The following is a 22,708-nucleotide window of genomic DNA, read 5'->3' on the forward strand; positions in this document are numbered from 1 at the left end:
TCACATATCAAAGATATTTGTTTAGTATTATTTTGTTTTGTGTTTTGTATTTCATTATAATTTTGCCTGCATATTTGAATGATACTGTCCAACACATAATGGCAATAGACTAATGTCAGACATATGTCTGTTCCACATTGCATAAATAGAAACATACCCAATATTTATACATTTATTCTCTATTTGAGCCTTTAACAAATCAGGTTACTCATGATGAAAAAAGTGTTTTATTAAATTTGTGTAATAATAACTGACTGAATGTTCCTGTAATAGTGACAGTGATTCAGACTTCAACCATTTAATGAGCGTGTTTAAACTTTGGTACAAAGCACAATTTCAGTGTATATCATACACTGCAACTGACAGTGTTTTGGACACAAACATTTAGCATAAGAAGAGAAAATTATTTTTTGGGGTGAACTTTGGAGCCTGCAGAGGGTTGGCCAGGCACGTTTGTGCGTGTTCGGCTTGATCTCCTTACTGGGGAGGTAACTGGGGTCATGCTTGGCGTAGTGGTTCCTGAGCTTGTGCTTGGTTGTTGCGTTTGTAGCAAAGTGATGTTCTGACTCAGGTTAGTCAGGGTTGCGTTCAATTGGACTTTTTTGAGTGAGAGTGAGATAGTGAAACCTTTGTTTTTTGATGGCTTAATGTACACAAACTTTGGTTAATACACAAAGTTATTAAAAATATTGTATTAAATGACCTTCAGGCTGTGTGTATAAGGTGTATATGAAACATAAATGAATTGTGCGAATGTACACACACTTTGTTTAATGCACAAAGTTATAAAAAATATTGGCTAAAATTACCTTCAGGCTGTGTGTATAAGGTGTATATGTAACATAAATGCATCCTGTGCTTAGATTTAGGTCCCATCACCATGATATCTCATTATGGTATGCAATTATTCCAAAATACGGAAAAATCCCATATCCAAAATACCTCTGGTCCCGAGCATTTTGGATAAGGGAGACTCAACCTGTACAACATTTTATTAACGGTACACATATATTTGCAGTTTGGTTTCTTTATAGTTATGGCTAGAACATGCATGATATTATGTCATTAAAATTTTATTGTTTAAGTGTTCAACAATACTCAATTTGCAATAACGCCAGGCCGATGTGTTGGATTGTTTTTTTTTGTTTTTTTTTAGTTGGCAAACACAAAACAAACAGGAATACAAAGACACAGCTTACTGTACAAACAGATATTTATAATAGAAGCAAAAAACAAGATTTGCCTTGGTTGGGATACATATATGAATAGAATACCAGATCTACACATTACATGTAAAGATGTATACACTCACCATTGGCAAAGGATGCTAATCTGGGTAAGGTTTAAGTTATGCTTCGGAGGCTTACTTTCAACAAGCACTATACTACTGTATTGCTCAAGTGTACACACATATATATATATTTTTATTTTTAGAGGAGGTGTTAACCCCTAACATTTGCAAGCCATGTGGTTGCAGGTGTTGATCCATATGAGGATTAGTGTGTGGTCTTGTTATAAGATAATTTGGTGTAAAAGTCACTGTGTAAGTATGTTTTGTAATGTTATTATGTTTCTATTCACCAGGCAGCTGAGGGGATTGTGGGTCCTGTGCTGGCGGACTGGCCATAATGTTGTATGGGGGTTGTGACGACACATTCGAGATGCGGCGTTGTGGCGGATATAAGGATTGTGTAATGGGGACATCAGGACGTTGACTCTTGCGAGGCCTGTGTTTTCGGCCTGTGTTTTCGAGTGGCAGACTCCTGGGGATGGCGCCTTTGCATAATGTGTCGCGATGTGGATGTTCCTATGGATAAAATACAACATTAATGTTTTGGATTTACTTTTGGACTCATAATATGTGCCACAAAGTATACTGTACCTGCATCACCAGCATCCGCATCTTGTGCCTGTGTGGTTGGAGTCCTGCCTGTGGTGGTTTTTTTGCGCACTGTGAAAAACATTTTTTTTTGTTTGTTAACATAATATTGATAAAATACATATATAAAAACACACCTACATTTTTGAAACCACAAGACCAAAAACACAATTTTGAAAACAAACTCTGCTACATTTCATGCTGTCTATATTGTGTGCGGATAGTCCAATAAAATTACAGTACACAAAAGCCAGAAACATAGGCCCAGGTACTTAGTTGTCACTGCCAAACAGCTCAATATAGAACCATGGAATATTATCACATAATATTAATCTACACTAACACAATACATTACAAATGCAACATACATTACACAAATATGGATTGGCCTACACAAACAATCTAACTAAAAAACATAAGCAGCTGGTCAATCAACATCCTTGGACCAAAGTTAGTAAATTTAATAAACACATTGTCCTTAAAAGCTACAACAAATTCCACTTTTCAAAAATCAAAACATGTGTACACAAATTCATAGCACCACAAAAAATATACGTTATGGTAAGAATTTACCGTTGATAACTGTATTTCTCCTAAGTCCACAGGTTCCACAGGATAACAATGGGATATGATGGAGCGACAGCGGATTGGCACCAAACGATCACAAGCTTTCAGTCCTCCCAGGATGCAACGGGCTTGTCCATATATCCCTGCCCACTGGCTCAGGCAAATCAGTTTCTTGTTTGGTGCGGCACGAGCCGGACCATGGTCAGTTGTATTCCAAAGCATTTAGGCAGGAGAATCATGTAGAGCCCTAATCAGTCAAGAAGAACACACATGCACACCCTTCCGTACAAGAAGGAAGAGGTTTAGTGAGTAGAAAGATCCTCAAATCAGGTGAGTCAGGGTGGGATCCCTGTGGAACCTGTGGACTTATGAGAAATACCATTATCAATGGTAAGTTCTTATCATAACGTATATTTCTCCGGCAGGGTCCACAGGTTATCCACAGGATAACAATGGGATTTCCCAAAGCAATTTAGTGGTGGGGACGCTCCTGAATAGGCAAGAGAACCTTTCACCCGAATTCAGCGTCATGAGAGGCAAAAGTATCCAAGGAATAATGTCTAATGAATGTGTTAATGGAAGACCATGTAGCTGCCTTACATATCTGTTCTGCTGAAGCACCATTTTGTGCTGCCCATGAAGGACCTACCTTACGAGTAGAGTGAGCAGAGACATTATCCGGAACAGGGAGATCAGCTCGAGAATATGCGTCTGAAATCGTCATTCAAAGCCATCTTGCCAGCGTCTATTTAGTAGCAGGCCATCCTCTCTTGTGAAAGCCGTAGAGAATGAAGAGAGAATCTGTCTTTCTTATGGCACTGATCCTTAATGCCAAGACTACATCCAGCGATGCATCTCCCACAGAAAGTCCCGACACCTGAAAAGCCGGGACTACAATTTTTTCATTAAGGTGGAATTTAGACACCACCTTCGGAAGATACCCAGATCTAGTTCTTAGAACTGCTTTATCTGGATAAAAAGTCAGAAAAGGAGAGCGACAAGACAGCGCTCCTAAATCTGATACTCTTCTAGCTGATGCCATAGTCAGTAGAAAGAGGACTTTAGCGGTCAACCATTTAAGATCCACTTTATTAAGTGGTTCAAATGGAGCAACTTGAAGGGCTTTCAGGACTACATTTAAGTCCCAAGGCACTGTAGGAGGAACAAAGGGAGGCTGAATGCACAGTATTCCCTGGAAGAAAGTACGCACATCCTGTAAATTGGCAATTTTCTTTTAGAACCATACAGTCAATGCTGATACGTGTACTCTCAAGGAAGCCACCTTCAAACCTTTATCCATTCCTGCCTGAAGGAAATGTAAAACCCTAGAAATTTGGAAAGATTTCAGGTCCATATTTCTTTCACTGCACCAATGAATATAGGCCTGCCATATTCGGTGATAAATGCGAGCTGAGGAGGGTTTCCTTGCTCTGAGCATTGTTTGAACTACCTGTTGTGAGAATCCTCTTAACTTCAGGATAGAGGTTTCAAGAGCCACGCCGTCAACGATAGTCGATCCAGATGCCTGTGGTAACAAGGACCCTGCATTAGTAGATCTGGATATTGAGGGAGCAGAAGTGGAGCATCCATCGACATTCTCTGCAGATCTGTGTACCAATGCTTTCTGGGCCAAGCCGAAGCTATTAGAATCACGGCACCCTTTGCTTCTTTTATCTTCCTCACCACCCTGGGTAACAGGATGATTGGAGGAAACAGATACGCCAGATGAAAATCCCTTTTCACTGACAGGGCGTCCACAAAGATCGCTCCGGGATCCTTTGTTCTTGACCTGTACATGGGTACTTTGTTGTTCAGATGGGACACCATGAGATCTATCTCTGGCAAGCCCCACTTGTCTACTAGAGTCTGAAAGACTTCTGGATGTAGAGCCCATTCGCTTGCTTGAATGGCGTGTCGACTGAGAAAGTCCGCTTCCCAGTTTAGGACTCCCGGAACGAATACTGCAGATAATGCTGGAAGATGGAGTTCTGCCCATTTTAGTATGTGACTTATCTCCTTCATTGCTGTTTGACTGCACGTTCCTCCCTGATGGTTAAGGTACGTTACCGCTGTTACATTGTCTGAGCGGATCTGGACTGGTCTTCCTTGAAGAGTGTCCTTTGCCTGAATCAGTGCCATGTATATGGCCCAAAGTTCTAACAGATTTATTGGCAGGCAACTTTCTTCTGCGGTCCATTGTCCCTGGAACCATAATCTTCCGGACACTGCTCCCCAGCCCTGAAGACTGGCATCTGTTGTCAGGATCTCCCAATCTGATATCCAAAAGGGTCTACCTTTGTTTAGATGGGATTTTTGTAGCCACCAGGCTAATGACTTTCTTACCTTGTGTGAAAGTACCATAGTCTGTTTCTTTATTGTCTGATGTATTCCATTCCATCTGGCCAGAATCAGACGCTGCAGAGGTCTTGAGTGGAATTGTGCATACTCCACCATGTCGATTGTTGCCACCATCAAACCCATCAGTCGCATTGCTGCGTGGATTGATATTGATTGACTGTGTAACAATTCCTGAGCCCTTGACTACCTTGGCTATCTTGTCTTGAGGTAAAAATATTTTCTGCAGACTTGAGTCCAGTACAGCCCCCAAGTGAGTCATCTGTTGTGACTGTACAAGGGGCGAATTTGCCCAATTTATGAGCCATCCGTGCCTCTGCAGACATATTGTCTGTTGGAGATGGCACGGAAGCAATTCCTGAGACTGTGCCAGGATTAAAAGGTCGTCGAGGTATGGAATCATTCTTATCCCCTGCTTGCGAAGGTAAGCTGCCATAACCACCATGATCTTGGTAAACACTCTGGGTACCGTGGCTAACCCAAAAGGTAATGCCTGGAACTGAAAATGTTCCTGGAGGATTGCGTACCTGAGATAGCACTGATGGGACAGTGCTATAGGAACATGTAGGTAAGCATCCTGAATATCCAGGGATACCATATAATCCCCTGGTTCCATGGCCAAAACTATGGAGCGTAAAGTCTCCATGTGAAACTGAGGCACCCAAATGTATTTGTTCAGCATTTTGAGATTGAGAATTGGCCGGAATGACCTATTTGGCTTCTGAACCAAAAACAGGTTGGCGTAAAACCCCTGCCCCCGTTGTGCAGGGGGTACTGGAATGATTACTCCTGACTGAAGCACTTTCTGAACTGCTACTTGCAAAGCCCTGGCCTTCGTCTCTACCCGAGATGGGCTGGTGCAGAAGATCCTTCGAGGAGGATGCTTCTTGAAGGGAAAAACATAACCCAGAGATACCACTTCTTGCACCCAGGCATCTGTTGTAGACTGCTGCCATATCTGTGCAAACTAAAGAAGTCTGCCGCCTACCATGGGGTCCTCCAGGAGGAGGCCCGCACCATCAAACTGATGGCTTATTCTCTGTTTTTTTTTGCCTTACCAAATTTATTGTATTGGGGCTGCTTACGATCACTTTTTCCTTTTGTGTTTCCTTGTGACCCAAAGGGCCGAAAAGCGGGACCCCTACGTTTGGGGTTATATGTGGAAGGAAATTTTACCTTTTTGGAGTCTGCTTCTGACTCCAGAATATCTGTCAATTCTTTACAAAACAGAATGCTTCCAGTAAAAGGCAAAGATTCCAGAACCTTCTTAGATTCTGAATCAGCTTTCCATGTACGTAACCAAAGTGCTCTGTGCGCAGCTATTGTTGAAGCTGATGCCCTGGAGGCGATAGTGCCTATATCTAATGCTCCTTCTTCCAAGAATATTGCAGCCTGTTTTATGTGAGCTATGTAGGATCCTTGCTCCCTTGAAGGTGCTGAAAGACCATCTTCCAGTACCTCTATCCAGGCAGCAACTGCTTTTGCCATCCAAGCTGAAGCCATGGCTGGCCTTATGACTACCCCAGACAGAGAAAATATGGTTTTCAGAAAACCATCCACTCTCCTATCCGTGACATCATCCAATGACGTTGATGGCAAAGGCAATATAGATTTTCTCACTAATCGAATGACATGCGTATCTACTTTGGGAGCCATTTCCCATTTTAAACAGTCAACAGCTGGAAAAGGATAATTGGAATTCCATTTTTTGGGAATTCTATATTTTTTACTGGGTGTAGCCCAAGCCTCTTTCATGATTTCAGTAAGCTGGTCTGACCCTGGAAACTCAGTCTTACCTGTTTTGGGCCGTTTAAATACAGGTGCCTTTGTTTTTAACACAGGCTCTGCTGAATCCTCTAAGGATAGAATGGCCTTTATTTCTCTAATTAGCTCAGCTATATCCACTGAGCTGAGACTCTACTTGTTCTTCGTATGCAGAAGTAGAGTATATAGAGCTTTCATCGCCCACTGAATCATGCTGTGTAGCCTGTGAAGTTGATGGTTTACTTACACTTGGTTTATCAGCTTGTCTTTTAGGAGAAGCTGATGAGGGAAATGATATACCGTAGGGAGCTGCATGTATGGGTTATTAGTGTACCCAATTCCTGGTAGTGAAGCTGTAAGAATTACCCATTCAGCTATACTGGACAAGGTCTGTGCAAACATCGCCCAAGGTGGATCTATCTGTACCTGACGTTGAACAGGGATCTGCCTTGTAATCTGCTGAAAAGCAAAACAATTTGCACATAAACCATCCTGTACCAAATCCTGAGAGGATAATACAGTTTTGCAACTCAAACATGATATGAGTGTTGGTGTTACTGTGAGTGTACCCTTGTCACCTTTGCATCAGCACTTTCACAGTGTACTACATAATTTGTGACTGTAATCACTTTAACCTTCTAAAGTGATATCAATCTGACCCTACCCATGCACCAGCATTGAGGACCAGAAGAAACAACTGACAGACATGTATTAAAGTCAGTAATCACACTAGCAGTCAGTCACATGTTATATATTAGTCATATGAGCACATAATCAACTACAAACACATTTTAAAGTATGTAGGAGTCCATATTACTGAATTCTGTTTATACAGATCTTAAAGTATTCAGACGCAATGCGAAGAAAATCACAGTAATGTACACAGACTCGTTTGCAATAGGCACTTACATGTAACTATTCATACTGACAAAAGTAGATAGAAATTTAGTGCTGTATAACCCGTACTCAGTAGAGTGGGATACAGGGAGACTCACCTCACTTCCAAGATCAATCAATACATTAGCGAACGCTGAGTGGATCCAGACGCTACTAGTGTACACTGCCGCTCCGGGATTTTTTAAGTGGACACACGCACCGGTCATACAGATGCCTGTACTGAGACCAGGTCTCCTCGCGGTAGCACTTAGTGAACACAGACGCAGCGGCCTATGCTGTGACCGAGACCCCTCGTGGTAGCATCTGAGATGGAAGTGAGGTAACAGGTTATGGCGGGAGACTCGCAGATACTGGTCATGAACTTGGGGGAGGGGCGACCAGGAGAGCATCTAACTCCCCACCGCTGACATCAACCCTAGGGATCGCAGCCTCATACTAATCCTGGTGCCTTATGATCCCTAAGGCCTAGTGCTGGCGCACCCGTGGTGGCGGTGCATCGGCTACTGTTTGGTAGTCTCCTTCCAATACAGTGCGGCTTTGTCCGTATTCCCCGACTTCGTGGAACCGATGCCTTACCTTCTCCCCGGGCTCCGGCCACAGCCTGGTAACATCAGCTGGACCTGCTAGTATATCCGACACAGAGGCCCGTCAAGACAGCACTGTATGCATGGGTAAGCATTGTTGCGACCCGGCGGAGAGTTGTTGGAGCGACTCTTTCCAATATGCATATAAGACGCTTTTAGGAAAGATCACTCAAGAAATAGTAAGACTATAAAAATAAAATAAGAAAGCTTAGGGCTGCCAAGAACAGCAGCCCTCTGACCATGGTTCATATGGATGAGCCTGTTGTATCCTGGGAGGACTGAAAGCTTGTGATCGTTTGGTGCCACTCCGCTGTCGCTCCATCATATCCCATTGTTATCCTGTGGATAACCTGTGGATCCTGCCGGAGAAAAATAACACTAAATAGAAGATGTGTTGTTTTTTTAAGGATAAAAGCACATATGTAAACGCACAATACAAAGACAAATATAAACTCACCATCCTGCCTAGGACGCGATCCGAATCGCCCCGACCACTTCTGGAGGAATTAGGCTCCTTACAGGCTCCTCCCACTCCCAATAGGTCGCAATAAAGGGATGGCCTCCCCCGGTTTGTCTCGCTGACTTTGCCTCCTTGGCCATCTTTGCCTTGACACGTGTCCTCGGTCCGATTCACCACACACACGCTGTTCACTGCCGCAACCACTTTTCCCCACAGTACACTTTTCCAACGAGATGGGACCTTGGCTGCATCACGGCCATACAGCTGGCGATGATGGCGCATCTGCTCACGCACCAAAGCCACATTCTTAGCATAACAGAATTTAACATTGTGGCCCGTCTTTGTAGTGGTGCGTGGCTGCCGAGCTGCAGCACCATCACTGTCACTATCACTAGAGGCTGCAGCAGCAACCTCACCCTCCTCTTCCACCTCACTAACCTCCTCCCTCTCACTCACCCCCTCCACCTCACTCACCCCCTCCACCTCACTCACCCCCTCTGCCTCACTCACCTCCTCCACCTCACTCACCTCTGACTGGGACATAGTACAGACAAAAAAAAACACTGAGAAATAAATAAAACACAAAACACGCTCCTCCACTACACACCACACACCAACCAACCCCCCCCCCCACACACACACACACACACAATGACAATAGACTTTTAAAAAAAATGACAAGCACTAAAAAGTTGTCAAACGGAAAAAAAAACTACACAACAAGAATCACAAGACACAATACAGCACTCAGCAATCGATGAACCACTACAAAACCACTATCCAACTCTCCAGCACCACAGACCACTACCTCTCACCTCTCCACTATCTAAACCCTCGAGGTGCGGCCAGTTTGGGGCGTATTTATACTACAGAGCACAGACACTCCTCCATTAGAAACACAGCCAATCACGTTCGATTGACAAAAACGAAACTCAGAGTAAATGCGGCCGTGAAGTGCTAAAAATACTGCTGCAAATGCAAACTACGAAACCGTAAAAAAAAACAAAAAACCTTCGGCCGTAAAACGACAAATTGGCCGCATTATGATGGGGAAAAATACGAATGACAGCGACATCGAAAATCACAAAAAACTACAATTCGGCAGCTTAGTAAATGACATGGAAAAAAAAAGTTGCACAAAAACACGGCCGATTATAAATCTAGATTAATCTCCCACCAAATCCCTGAAAATACGAACCTTAGTAAATATACCCCCAAGACACATACTTTTTCCAAATCCAATGGTAATGCTTAGACGTACTTCCTTCCTAGCTGAGCTCAGAGTAAGAATGACCTTGTTTGGAATGCCCTTCTGAGTGAAGATCTGGCGTTCAACCTCCATGTCGTCAAACGTAGCCATGGTAAGTCTTGATAGGCAAATGGCCCCTGTAGTAGAAGGTCCTTGCGAAGAGGAAGAGGCCTCGGATCCTCCATCAGTAATTTCAGAAGATCCGCGTACCAAGCCCGTCTTGGCCAGTCCGGAGCAATGAGGATAGCCTGAACTCTCGTTCTTTTTATTAGTTTTAGAATCCTTGGGATGAGTGTAAGAGGAGGAGTTACCAGGGCGTCCACCACCACTGCTTACAGGACCCGTGACCTGGAACAGTACCTCCGAAGCTTAATGTTGAGGCGAGAGGCCATCATGTCTATCTGAGGTACACCCCATCGGCTTGTTACCTCTGTGAATACCTCCGGGTGGAGGCCCCATACTCCTGGATGGAGATCATGTCTGTTGAGGAAGTCCACTTCCCAGTTGTCCACTCCCGGAATAAAGATCGCTGATAATGCCACTGCGTGTCTTTCTGCCCAGAGGAGGATTCTTGTTACCTCTGACATTGCAGCTCTGCTCTTCGTTCCGCCCTGCCTGTTTTTGTAGGACACCGCTGTGACGTTGTCCGACTGAACTTGAATGGCTTGATCTTTCAGAAGATGTGCCGCATGTAGAAGGCCGTTGTATATGGCCCTCAGTTCCAGAATGTTTATTGGAAGGAGAGACTCCTGACTTGGAAGTTCACCCCCGGGTGACTGCTCCCCAACCTCTGATACTTGCATCCGTGGTTAGAAGAATCCAATTCTGAATCCCGTACCTGCGTCCCTCGAGTAGTTGAGAAGTTTGGAGCCACCAGAGGAGTGAAATCCTGGCTTTTGGTGACAGGCATATCCGCTGGTGCATGTGGAGATGCGATCCCGACCACTTGTCCAGGAGATCCAGCTGGAAGAACCGTGCATGGAATCTTCTGTACTGTAGAGTCTTGTAGGAGGCTATCATCTTTCCCAGAAGGTGAATGCACTGATGAACCGATACCTGTGCTGGCCTCAGAACATCCCGGACCATTGATTGGATCACCAACGCTTTCTCCCCCTTAAGAAACACCCTCTGCATTTCCGTGTTGATAATCATCCCCAGGAAGGGCCGTCTCCTTGTCGGCTCCATATGTGACTTTGGAAGGTTCAGGATCCACCTGTGATCCTGAAGTAGTTGATTTGAGAGAGCAATCCTGTGCAACAGTCTCTCCCTGGAGGATGCCTTTATCAGTAAATCGTCCATATATGGAATTATGTTCACTCCTGCTTGCGGAGGAGGATCATCATCTACGCCATGACCTTGGTGAATACCCTTGGTGCAGTGGAGAGGCCAAATGGCAATGTCTGGAACTGATAGTGACAGTCCTGTAGTGCAAACCGTAGGTAAGCCTGATGAGGCGGCCAGATCGGAATGTGAAGGTATGCATCCTTGATATCCAGGGATACCAGGAATTTCCCCTCTCCCAGACCTGAGATCATCGCTCTCAGCGACTCCATCTTGAATTTGAATACCTTTAAGTAGGGTTCAATGACTTTAGGTTCAATATAGAGATGAGTGGATTCAGTTTTACTCGGATTTACTCGGTTCTCAAAACGGCATCTGATTGGCTTTCCAAAACACGTGACATCCGTGAGCCGATAAGATGCCGTTTTGAGAACAGAGTAAATCCGAGTAAAACCGAATCCGCTCATCTCTAATTCAATATTGGTCTTACCGAACCGTCCAGTTTTGGAACCACAAACAGGGTGGGGAATAACCCTTGTGTGTTAGGTGAGGCGGAACTGGAGCAATGACGTTTGATCGTACCAACTTTTGAATGGCATCCTGTAGTATAGTACTTTCTGTCAGCAAAGCTGGTAAGCATGATTTGAAGACTCTGTGAGGTGGGAGTCCCTGAAACTCCAGTCTGTACCCCTGGGCAACAATATATTTTACCCAGGGGTCTAGGCACGATGACGCCCAGACATGACTGAAATCTTTTAGTCTTGCTCCCGCCTTTGTTTTTTTACATTTTGCGGTCCGAAAGGACTGCAGTGGAGGCGTAGGATAAGATTTCCGAGACGGTGCAGCTGCAGGGGGAAGAAAAATAGGATTTAATTACCTACTGGTAAATCCTTTTCTCGTAGTCCGTAGAGGATGCTGTGGTCTACATTAGTACCATGGGGTATAGACTGGTCCACTAGTAGCCATTGGCACTTTAAGAGTTTGAGAGTGTGGGCTGGCTCCTCCCTCTATGCCCCTCCTACCAGACTCAGTCTAGAAACTGTGCCCGAGAAGACGGACATCTTCGAAAGAAGGATTATACACAGTGGCGAGATTCATACCAGCTCACACATACAATGCAAACCAAGCTAACTAGCTTGAAACTCGGCAACCGCTGAAACATTACTTACCGAGTAACAAAGCAGTTCTCAACTAAAAACAAAATAAGTTGTACTGAACCAGATAACGGTTGCAGGAAAATGAAGCACTGGGCGGGCGCCCAGCATCCTCTATGGACTACGAGAAAAGGATTTACTGGTAGGTAATTAAAATCCTATTTTCTCTAACGTCCTAGAGGATGCTGGGGTCCACATTAGTACCATGGAGATGTACCAAAGCTCCCAGTACAGGAGAGAGAGCACGGAGGCTGCTGCAAAACTGAATGACCAAATTGTAGGTCCTCAGAGACCAAAGTATCGAACTTGCAGAACTTAGCAAATGTGTTCAACCCAAACCAAGTAGCCGCTCAGCAGAGTTGTAGAGCTGAGACACCCCAGGCAGCCGATCCAGGAAGAACCCACCTTACGAGTAGAGTGGGCCTTAACAGACGTAGGACATGGCAAGCCTGCCATAGAATATGCATGCTGGATAGTGAACCTGATCCAGCGAGAGATTGTCTGCTTAGAAGCAGGACACCCAATTTTCTTGGGATCATACAGGACAAACAGAGAGTCCACTTTTCTGTGATGAGCAGTCCTCTTCACATAGATTTTTAGAGCCCTTACAACATCTAAGGACTTTGATGAAATTGAGGAGCTAGTCGCAACTGGCACCACAATAGGTTGGTTGATATGAAATGCCGACACAACCTTTGGAAGGAACTGCTGACGTGTCCGGAGCTCAGCTCTATCTACATGGAAGATCAAGTAGGGCTTTTACAGGACAAACTCTGACACATGTAGCAGAAGCTAAGGCCAACAAAGTGACAGCCTTCCTCCTGTAGAGGCTCAAACCAGTCCGACTGGAGGAACTGCAACACCACGTTAAGATCCCAGGGGGAGGTTGGATGTGCAGAACTCACTTCAAAAAAGTCAACCTCAGGGAGGGCAGCCAATTGTTTCTGAAAGAAAATGGGTAGGGCCGAAATCTGTACCTTCACGGATCCTAACCTCAGGCCCATATCCACACCTGCTTGCAGGAAGAGGAGAAACCGTCCCAGTTTAAACTCCATCGTAGGAAACTTCTTGGACTCTCACACCAAGATACATATTTTTACAAATACGATGGTAATGTTGAGACGTTACTCCTTTCCTAGCCTGTATCAGGGTAGGAATAACCTTGTTCGGAATGCCCTTTCCGAGCTAATATCTGGTGTGCAACCTTCATGCCGTCAAACGTAGCCGCGGTAAGTCTTGATAGGCGAACGGACCCTGCTGCAGCAGGTCCTCCCGAAGAGGAAGAGGCCTCGGCTCTTTTAGCAGTAGATCCAGAAGATCCACGTACCAAGTCCTTCTTAGCCAGTCTGAAGCAATGAGGATCGCTTGAACTCTTGTTCTTCGTATGAGCTTTAGAACCATTGGAATGAGTGGGAGTGGAGGAAACACGTACACCGACTGGAACACCCACGGAGTCCCTCAACCTGGAATAATATCGCCGAAGCATCTTGTTGAGACGAGAGGCCATCATGTCTATTTGAGGTACACCCCAAAGATCTGTTACCTCCCTGAACACCTCCGGATGGAGACCCCACTCCCCTGGATGGATATCGTGTTTGCTGAGGAAGTCTGCTTCCCAGTTGTCCACTCCCGGAATGAAGATTGCTGACAGCGCCAACGCATGTTTTTCTGCCCAGAGGATGATTCTTGTTACCTCTGACATTGCAGCTCTGCTCTTCGTTCTGACCTGTTGGTTTATGTAAGCCACTGTCGTTACATTGTCCGACTGCACTTGAATGGCCCAGTTTTTCAGAAGATGGGCCGCTTGGAGAAGACCGTTGTAGATGGCTCTTAGTTCCAGAATGTTTATCGGTAGGCCAGCTTCCAGACTTGACCACCTTCCTTGGAAGGTTTCCCCCTGAGTGACTGCGTCAGCCCCGGAGACTTGCATCCGTGGTTAGAAGGATCCAGTCCTGAATCCCGAACCTGTGGCCCTCCAGAAGTTGAGGTAATTAAACCCACCAGAGAAGTGAAATCCTGGCCTTTGGCAACAGACGTATTCTCTGGTGCATGTGTAAATGAGATCCCGACCACTTGTCCAGGAGATCCAGTTGGAAGGGCTGAGCATGAAACCTCCCGTACTGCAGAACCTCGTAAGAGGCCACCATTTTCCCCAGAAGGCGAATGCACTGATGAACCGAGACCCGGGCTGGCTTCAGGAAATCTCGGACTATTGTTTGTATCACCAACGCTTTCTCCTCCAGAAGATACCCTCTGCACTTCTGTGTCGAGGATCATTCCCAGAAAAGACAACCTCCTGGTCGGTTCCAAATGTGATTTTGGAAATGTGTTCCCTGAGCAGATGAGTCATGAGAGTAATGGACTGCAACAGCTTCTACTTGGACAACGCCTTTATCAGTAGATCGTCCAGATATGGGATTATATTCACCCCATGTCTGCAGAGGAGAACCATCATCTCTGCCATCACCTTGGTGAACACCCTCTGTGCTGTGGAAAGGCCGAATGGCAAGGCCTGGAAGTGAAAATGACTGTCTAACAGTGCGAATCGGAGAAAAGCTTGATGCGGCGGCCAAATCGGAATACGAATCCTTGATATCCAGGGATACCAGGAATTCCCCTTCCTCCAGACCTGATATCACCGCCCTCGGAGACTCCATTTTGAACTTGAACTCCCTCAGAAAGGGGTTTAGCGATTTTAAGTTCAAAATGGGCCTGACCGAACCATCTGGTTTCGGTACCACAAAAAGGTTCGAATAGTAACCCTTGGTTTGCAAATGGGGTGGAACTGGTACAATGACCTGTGACTCCAACTTTTGGATGGCTTCCTGTAAGACAGCCCTGTCTGTCAGCAGCGCTGGCAAGCCTGATTTGAAGAACCGGTGAGGTGGGAGATCTTGAAACTCCAGCCTGTACCCCTGGGACACAATATCCTGTACCCAGAGATCCAGGCCGGACGACACCCAGACGTGGCTGAAATGCCTGAGTCTCTCCCCCACCGGCCCTACCTCCAGGCCATGCAGTCCACCGTCATGCTGAGGACTTAGGCGTACCTGAAACAGGCTTCTGTTCCTGGGAACCCGCGGCAGCAGGTTTCTTGGATTTTAGCTGACCTCCCCTAAAGAATGTGTTAGACAGCTTGGCCTTTCTTGCTTTAGCAGCCCGAAAGGACTGTGATGCCGGAGAAGTAATAGGTTTCTTCACAGCAGGTGCAGCTGAGGGAAGAAAGGGTTACTTACCCGCTGTAGCCGTGGAGATCCATGCATCCAACGCTTCCCCAAAGAGAGCCTGACCTGTGTAGGGTAGGGTATCCACACCTCTCCTGGATTCCGCGTCAGCAGACCACTGGCACAGCCAAAGTCCTCTGCGAGCTGAGACAGACATGGAAGATATCCCTGCAGCCATAGAACCCAGGTCTTTCATGGATTCCACCATAAATCCTGCAGAATCCTGAATGTTATGTAAAAACAATTCAACATCACTTTTATCCATTGTATCCCAATCCTCAAGTAACGTGCCTGACCACTTTACTATAGCTTTGGAAATCCATGCACAGGCAATAGTAGGACGCAGTATCGCCCTTGAAACCGTGTACATGGATTTGAGCGTAGCGTCAATTTTGTGATCAGCCGGTTCTTTTAACGCGTAAGATCCTGGGACTGGTAAAACCACCTTTTTTGAGAGTCTGGATACAGATGCGTCAACTATTGGTGGATTTTCCCATTTTTTCCTATCCTCAGGGAAAGGGAAAGCAACCAGAACCCTTCTAGGGATCTGACATTTTTTCTCCGGGTTACCCCAGTCTTTCTCTTAAATAGTATTTAATTCTTTAGACGCAGGGAAGGTTAGCAAGGCTTTCTTACAGTCTGTGAAGTAAGCCTCAACCTGCTCAGGTGTTGTAGCAGCAATATTCAACACATCTCTAATGGCCTCTATCATCAACCGTACCCCTTTTGCAAGAGATGCCGCCTCCCGAAGCACATCCCCATCACCGTCTGCCGTGTCAGAGTCGGTATCCGTGTCATCCTGCATAATTAGGACAAGAGCATGTTTTTGGGAGCGTACGTCAGGGGGCCCTGAGGTAACAGAACCGGACCAAACAGCCATAGAGTTCTGTAAAACCTGAGTTGCAGACTCATTTTGTGCAACTCTAGTAGAAATCTGAGAAATCATATTTTTAAGAGAGGCTAACCACTCAGGCTCCCTTTTTGGGACCTGTGCTAACACAGTGCAATTTTGATTACATGGAATGGGATCATCCTGAGAGGACATATCCTCTGCAGCATATGACACATAGGTTAATGGAGACCACAAACACTCCACACACACACACACACACACACGCACGCACGCACACACACACACACACAGGGAAAGGTAGACAGAGTTCCCCCCCAAGAATGCCAAGAGAGAGACAGAGATTGGAGCCAACTCACACACAGTGCTTTTTTGGATAGAGAACATCCACTACCCAGCGCCGAGTGTGTACCTTAATAGGTTACACAGTCTGTACACAGCCTCCCCACCCCTTCTATACAAGGATTTAATTTGCACACCGCGCCAATAATCACCTGCAGCTTTGGTATACCTAAAATGAGACTCCTCACCAGTCTCAAAACAATTGGAAATACAATACACTTTGGTATAACAATAGCGCTGATAACAATGATCACACACAGAGTCAGCTTACATCAACAATGATATTCCATTTGTTCGGTCACGAAATATGCTATGCGTAGCAATCCACTGGTGGATGTATTCACCTCTTATAGAGGAAGGGATTCACCTTTAAATAATCCAAAAACAAATGGACATGGTGCAAGTACAGCCAGGTAATTTGGATAAAAGGTGATTTTAATACAAAAAACTCACAAACAGAGAAAAGAAATAGGCATATAACCACTTTTGTGGGTTAAGGACATACGACCAGGCATCAACACTGTTACCCTCCCAGTTCGTTAGCAAGGAAGCAGATCGGAGTTCCGGAATCTCGAATCCACTGGTAACAGGAAGCTGTAATGGTCCAGCAGTAGTCCCCAAAAATCGTCAGTCACCACGCCTGAAGCTTTTCGGACCTTAGTCCTTCATCAGAGGCATGGTGGCTGACTGAATAGATTCTTCCTAAATACCCTATCTAATCAGGTAGAATTGGCTACACATGTAACTCCCAATCACATTTCATCCGTTATCGCTGATCCTCTTGCGGAAATGACGATCGCGGTGATTTACCGGAACCGGAAGTGCATCATTTGCGTTCCACGATGCGTTCCAGCTCCGGAAAAACCGGAAGTTAGACCTTTTTGTCCCAGAGTGCGTTCCAGATGTCCATTTTGTAGTATTACTACGGGCTTATTATTCATAAGGTCCTTATTGTGTCCATAATGGAAGTAAAATCCGCAGTAGTATATACCCAAAAAATAAACAAAACATATCAGTGTATTAAAACAATGAAGGTTCAAACAATATTCATAAAAACCATTTAAGTTCAAACTCAGAGTTCAAGCCATTAGGGATTAATGAGTTAAGTTTAAAAATCCATTTCATCTCCGCCTTGGCTAAATTAATCTCTGAATTCCGATGCCTCCAATTTGGAGTAATTGCTTGGATCCCCATAAAATTTTTTAAATATTTCGGATTACATTGATGTACCTTTTTAAAATGCATGGACACTGAATGTGTTTCTAACCCCTTTTTTATATTATATGTATGTTCGGCTAGGCGTGTTTTTAAATTCCTACTTGTCTTGCCGATATAAAACAGGTTACAGGTACAGGATAAAACATATACAACATTCTTTGTGTTGCAAGTAATAAAATTATGGATGTGAAATTTCTCCCCATTGACCTCAAATTCTTTTTGTTTACTGGGGCCCTTTACCAGCCGGCACATGGGGCATAGTCCACATCTATGAAAACCATGGCTCCTAATGCTGGAGCGCTTGGTATCATTCATAGCACTGTGTACCAGTTCATCCTTAATATTTTTGGCTCTTCTATATGTAAATAGAGGCCTATCAGGGATCTCCTTTCCCAATATGGGATCCTCTTTTAAAACTCTCCAATGTTTTTTAAAAATGGACTCAATTTCCCTATGTTGGATATTGAAGTCACTAATAAAATTCCAAGTATGAGGATGGCTATCTGTATCTTGAGTTTTTTTATCCAAAAGGGACTTCCTATCTACAGATTCCAATCGCAGTTTTGAAGATAACAACTCTTCCTGCTTATAGCCCTTCTCAAGGAATCTCCCACTCATTTCACCAATCTGCTGGTCACATATACTTTCTTCGGTACAATTACGTTTTACTCTTAAAAACTGGCCGTAGGGGATCCCATCGAGCCAGCTTTTATGGTGAAGGCTACTTTTCTCTATATAACTGTTAGAATCAGTTTCCTTTCTATAAAGCTTTGTAAAGAGAGTGTTGTCCTTTACATAAATACACAAATCAAGAAAGGTGATGTCAGTTTTACTTATAGTGAAGGTGAGGTTAATGTTATAATCGTTTATATTGAGGTTCTGACAGAAGACCTCCAACTCCTCATCAGTCCCACTCCAAATGAATAGGACATCGTCAATGAAAAGTCGCCAGGACACCAGACTCGACCCCAGCCGACCATCATGCCACACCATAGTGGTCTCCCAATATGCCATAAATAGATTGGCGTAGCTGGGGGCGAATCTGGTGCCCATGGCGGTCCCAATTAGCTGGACATAATAGGACCCTCCAAAGTAAAAATAGTTGTTTGTCAAAATAAATTTGATACTTTTTAACACAAACAATTTAGTAACCTCTGTAAGTGTTGACCTATTTAAAAAGTACGCCACTGCCTCCAAACCTCTATCCATCTCTATTATTGTATATAGAGTGGATACATCTGCACTTATCGAGGTGAAATTCTCACTCCATTGTATGTCCTCTATAACTCTCAGAACATCACTAGTATCCTTAAGGTATGAGTTTGTCAATTTCACCAAAGGCTGTTAATATGAGTCGACCACTGCCGACAGGTTGGAGGAGATACTATTTGTACCAGCGACAATAGGTCGTCCAGGGGGGTTAAGGGGATCCTTATGTATCTTAGGTAAGGTATAGAAGGTTGGCACAGTGGGGAATTTGATGTTAATGAAGTCACTTACTGATTTAGTCAGGACACCACTTAGGAAGGCCTCCTCTGTTAAGTTGTTTAATTCTTTAACAATCCTTACCGTGGGGTCTGATTTCAGCTTTCGGTATGTTGAACCATTTTCAAGCTGACTTGTAATTTCCTCAATGTATCTTTCTCTATCCATCAGCACCACCCCTCCCCCTTTATCTGCAGGTTTAATTATCAGACTCTCGTCGTCCCTTAAAGTCTTTAGGGCCAGATACTCATTCTTAGTTAAATTACATTTAAATTTCTTTTTCTTTTTCATGAGTTCCTGCACCTCATTGTTAACTAATTTACCAAAACATTCAATAAAGCATCCTTTTTGATGGGCTGGATAAAAGGTGGATTTTGGTTTGAACTTAGAGGTCACTGCTCCTTCCTCATACTCGCATTCATTTCCCTCCTTATTGAGGAAAAACCTTTTTACTGTGAGTTTCCGGATATATCTATTGATATCCACAAAAAACTCAAAAGGATCAGCACTTCTAGTGGGTGAAAACTTAAGACCCTTTCTTAAAACATTTTCCTCATCTTTACTTAAATTTTTTTTGCTGAGATTAAAAATCTTAGTGGTGGGATTAATGTTAATAGAACTGGAAGGTTCCTTTACTTTCTTATTCTTCTTAGTTTTATTTTTATTTTTACCCGATCCTCTCTTCCCTCTTTTGTTAGTTCTACATTTTTCTTTTACCACCTTCTCCCCCTCCTTTGATCCTGGTCTAAAAAATGGGGTGTCTGATCCCTTCTTTCACTGATCTCGAAGCGATTCCTCTCTATCGGTATCCCATAGTTTTTTTGTAAGGGATTATACCTTGTCTGGTAATTATCCTCAGATCTATGATGATTATTTTTTGATCCGAAGTTTTCATTGGACCTTAAGTTGTCGTATTGCGGGAACCTCTCGAACCTTCTTTGCGGCTTGTGGTAATTTTCTCCTCTATTATATCTATTCCCGTAATTCCTACGGTCAACCTGCCTCCAATCTGTGTCAGTGTTTCTATTTACAAAGGGCCGTTTCTGTTGAGGTTTAATTTCTTTTGGTTGTATTGATGTGTCACCCTCAACTTGTTTTTCAATTATATTAGCACTCCCTTTTCTATTTCCTTCTAAAAGGTGTAGATCCCTATAGTACTTTTTTTGCTTACGTTCTCTAAGATCTCTTGTATCCTTATTCAACTTCCTTACTATTTCTATCTCTGCTTCTTTAAAATCCTCAAGATTTTTAAATGGGTCCACAAGGGTCTGTAGGCTACTAATCTCATCAGTTAAAGTTGCTAGGTGTTTTTTCCGCTCCTTTAATATTAATTCGATCAAACAAAAGGAACATTGATCAAGTATCTTATCCCATTGTTCTCTAAAATCACCATTCTCCTGTCCAAAGGAAGGTGTTTTAGCAATTTTTAGACCCTTTGGAATAATTTTACTAGATTCATATTTTTCCATGGTAATTATTTCCCACCAAATGCGGTTTTCCTTAAGTACCGCATTCTCTAGTTTCTGTAGCACCGTACTCAGATCTTCATCTGATACAGTGCCATCCTTCTCATTCAAGAAGAGGGTGGGTAACAATTCCCTTCTACTGTCTCTAAATGTGAACATATCGGCAGCAGTAAGCAAATAATGTGAAGAGGTAATAGATCAATACAAGGATTTAATTTGCACACCGCGCCAATAATCACCTGCAGCTTTGGTATACCTAAAATGAGACTCCTCACCAGTCTCAAAACAATTGGAAATACAATACACTTTGGTATAACAATAGCGCTGATAACAATGATCACACACAGAGTCAGCTTACATCAACAATGATATTCCATTTGTTCGGTCACGAAATATGCTATGCGTAGCAATCCACTGGTGGATGTATTCACCTCTTATAGAGGAAGGGATTCACCTTTAAATAATCCAAAAACAAATGGACATGGTGCAAGTACAGCCAGGTAATTTGGATAAAAGGTGATTTTAATACAAAAAACTCACAAACAGAGAAAAGAAATAGGCATATAACCACTTTTGTGGGTTAAGGACATACGACCAGGCATCAACACTGTTACCCTCCCAGTTCGTTAGCAAGGAAGCAGATCGGAGTTCCGGAATCTCGAATCCACTGGTAACAGGAAGCTGTAATGGTCCAGCAGTAGTCCCCAAAAATCGTCAGTCACCACGCCTGAAGCTTTTCGGACCTTAGTCCTTCATCAGAGGCATGGTGGCTGACTGAATAGATTCTTCCTAAATACCCTATCTAATCAGGTAGAATTGGCAGTGGTCGACTCATATTTACAGCCTTTGGTGAAATTGACAAACTCATACCTTAAGGATACTAGTGATGTTCTGAGAGTTATAGAGGACATACAATGGAGTGAGAATTTCACCTTGATAAGTGCAGATGTATCCACTCTATATACAATAATAGAGATGGATAGAGGTTTGGAGGCAGTGGCGTACTTTTTAAATAGGTCAACACTTACAGAGGTTACTAAATTGTTTGTGTTAAAAAGTATCAAATTTATTTTGACAAACAACTATTTTTACTTTGGAGGGTCCTATTATGTCCAGCTAATTGGGACCGCCATGGGCACCAGATTCGCCCCAGCTACGCCAATCTATTTATGGCATATTGGGAGACCACTATGGTGTGGCATGATGGTCGGCTGGGGTCGAGTCTGGTGTCCTGGCGACGTTTCATTGACGATGTCCTATTCATTTGGAGTGGGACTGATGAGGAGTTGGAGGTCTTCTGTCAGAACCTCAATATAAACGATTATAACATTAACCTCACCTTCACTATAAGTAAAACTGACATCACCTTTCTTGATTTGTGTATTTATGTAAAGGACAACACTCTCTTTACAAAGCTTTATAGAAAGGAAACTGATTCTAACAGTTATATAGAGAAAAGTAGCCTTCACCATAAAAGCTGGCTCGATGGGATCCCCTACGGCCAGTTTTTAAGAGTAAAACGTAATTGTACCGAAGAAAGTATATGTGACCAGCAGATTGGTGAAATGAGTGGGAGATTCCTTGAGAAGGGCTATAAAGCAGGAAGAGTTGTAATCTTTAAAACTGCGATTGGAATCTGTAGATAGGAAGTCCCTTTTGGATAAAAAAACTCAAGATACAGATAGCCATCCTCATACTTGGAATTTTATTAGTGACTTCAATATCCAACATAGGGAAATTGAGTCCATTTTTAAAAAACATTGGAGAGTTTTAAAAGAGGATCCCATATTGGGAAAGGAGATCCCTGATAGGCCTCTATTTACATATAGAAGAGCCAAAAATATTAAGGATGAACTGGTACACAGTGCTATGAATGATACCAAGCGCTCCAGCATTAGGAGCCATGGTTTTCATAGATGTGGACTATGCCCCA

The sequence above is a fragment of the Pseudophryne corroboree genome, chromosome 11 (genome assembly GCF_028390025.1).
Source record: "Pseudophryne corroboree isolate aPseCor3 chromosome 11, aPseCor3.hap2, whole genome shotgun sequence".
Lineage (NCBI taxonomy): Eukaryota > Metazoa > Chordata > Amphibia > Anura > Myobatrachidae > Pseudophryne > Pseudophryne corroboree.